General features: G+C 44.4%; 1 pseudogene; it reads right to left on the minus strand.

The window, feature by feature from the left end:
- Positions 1-674: 674 nt before the first annotated feature.
- Positions 675-793, minus strand: LOC141141671 (5S ribosomal RNA; annotated as a pseudogene).
- Between the last annotated feature and the right edge of the window lie 1,371 nt (positions 794-2,164).

Below are 2,164 nucleotides of genomic sequence, written 5' to 3' on the forward strand. Positions count from 1 at the left end.
CTTCTTGCTTGATCCTGCGAAGAAGTCGTGGACGCAGGCAAAATAGGAGGGAATGCATAAATCAGTGAGAACCAATTCCATGGGAATAACAAGGCATCAAATTCTTTGTTCTTGACACAAAGTTGTCGATTTCTTTGTTGAACCTGGATGCAAACAGATCTGTCTGGGATCCCCCATTTTTGACATATTGACAGGAAGATATTGGGGTGAAGGAACCATTCTCCCGGGAACAACTGCTGGCGACTCAAGTAGTCCGCCTGCCAATTTTCTATTTCTAGAATGAAGACTGCCGATAGACAAAGTACATTGTTTTCTGCCCAAGATAGGATATGATTCACCTTTCTCTGGGCCGCACAACTTCTTGTGCCGCCTTGGTGATTAATATAGGCCATAGTTGTGGCATTGTTGGATTGAATCCTGGCAGGACAATACCGTAAACTGAACGTTCAGGCCCTCAGGACCAAGAGCTCTGCCTGAATTTCTAAAATGGTAATGGGCAAGGCCATTTCTGATCTGGGCCACTTCTCTTGGATAGTTGCCTCTTCCAGGACTGTTCCCCAACCTAAACAAAAAGGTTGGCATATGTTGTTACCACTTCCCAGGTAACTGAAGGAAGGATTTTCCCCTTAATAGATTTTTGGATATTAACCATAAACTGAGGCTCCGGAGCACCCAGCCTACAGCACCTGGTATTTCCAGGTGGTCTCTCATCCGTGTACTAACCAGGCCCGACCCTGCTTAGCCTCCAAAATCAGACAAGATCGGGTGCTATCAGGGTGATGTGGCCATAGGCTTTGGAGTCAGACGCATTGGGAATGTAGGGCTTGAACCCTTTGTTCCAACCTGATAGGATACTGTTTTGCAGCAGTCTCTAATGAAACTGAGCATAAGGAACGGCCTCGAATGAAGCCACCATCTTTCCCAACAACCTCAGTTGAATAGAAGAAATTCATCTTGCTTCGACCACCTAAATCATTTCCCTTATGGCGCTGATCTTTGCCTGGGGTAAGAATACCCTTTTCTGGGTGTACCTATGATCGAACCCAAATATTTTAGACTTCTTCATGGTTTTAAAGAATATTTCTCCTAGGTTGAGACCTAGATATTCCAGGTAGTTGAATGTGGTGACCATACTTTGGTCTAAGCGGGATACCGACTGGTCTATCAAGAACAGATCGACTAGGTAAACCATAATCGTTATACCTTGGGCCCTTAATCTGGCTAGAAGAGGGGCCAGAGTGTAAACACTCAAGATGCAGTGGCTGGACCGGAGAGCTACACACTGAAAATTAAGATTTTCCACCTTGAAAAGTAGATATTACTAGTGAGCGAGGAAATAGGCATGTGGAGTTATGCATCTTTGATGTCGATTGACGCCAGAAGTTCTCCTCCTTGTAGGATGGAGATAACTGATTTGGATTGACTCATACGAAAAAAGATTGGTTATATTCATGAATTGATTTTTGAGATCCAGAATGTCCATTCGGATTTGGCACCGTGAAAAAAAGAGGTTTGAATCAAACCCCAACCTCTGTTCTTACATGGGGACCCCCATTATCACTTTTTTCTTTTTCTCTGGATCCTTAGAAACGTTTGATCTGAGAAAACGAGGAGACGGGAACTCCAGTCTGTACCCTGGAGCTATTGAGGAAGTCCCCCATTTGTCTTGACACTCTTCCTGCCAGATCCTTGAGAACTGCAGAAGAATTGCCCCTATTCGATTGAACCTGACGGTGGAAGCCGCCGTGACTGCCTGGAGGCTGATGCCTCTGGCACAGGAGAAGGAGCTTTAAAACGAAAATACATTTACTCCTTTTCTTAAATGGCAAAAAGGGGTGCTTTCCACTAGAATTTCTTTGGATGTATTATCCAAAACATCCCCAATAGCTGTTTCACTACAAAAAGGAAGACTAGCCAGGAGCTTCTTACAAGGTGCTTAGCGAAGGGCGCAAGGCCTGAAGGATAGAATCTCTCATAGCAACTATTGCAAACATAAAGCTGACCCCTGGGCCTGCTGAGCAGGATAACCTTGAACACCTGTTTAAACTGGTCTCTCAATGATTAAGCAATTACTGTCAGGGCAGGCTGAGACACTCAATCTGCCAGAGAAAAAAAGTGTCTTTTTTTTCCAATAGGAATTCCACCTTTTTTATCCGTTGGATCC

The sequence above is a fragment of the Aquarana catesbeiana genome, linkage group LG04 (assembly GCF_042186555.1).
Source record: "Aquarana catesbeiana isolate 2022-GZ linkage group LG04, ASM4218655v1, whole genome shotgun sequence".
NCBI classification, from domain to species: domain Eukaryota; kingdom Metazoa; phylum Chordata; class Amphibia; order Anura; family Ranidae; genus Aquarana; species Aquarana catesbeiana.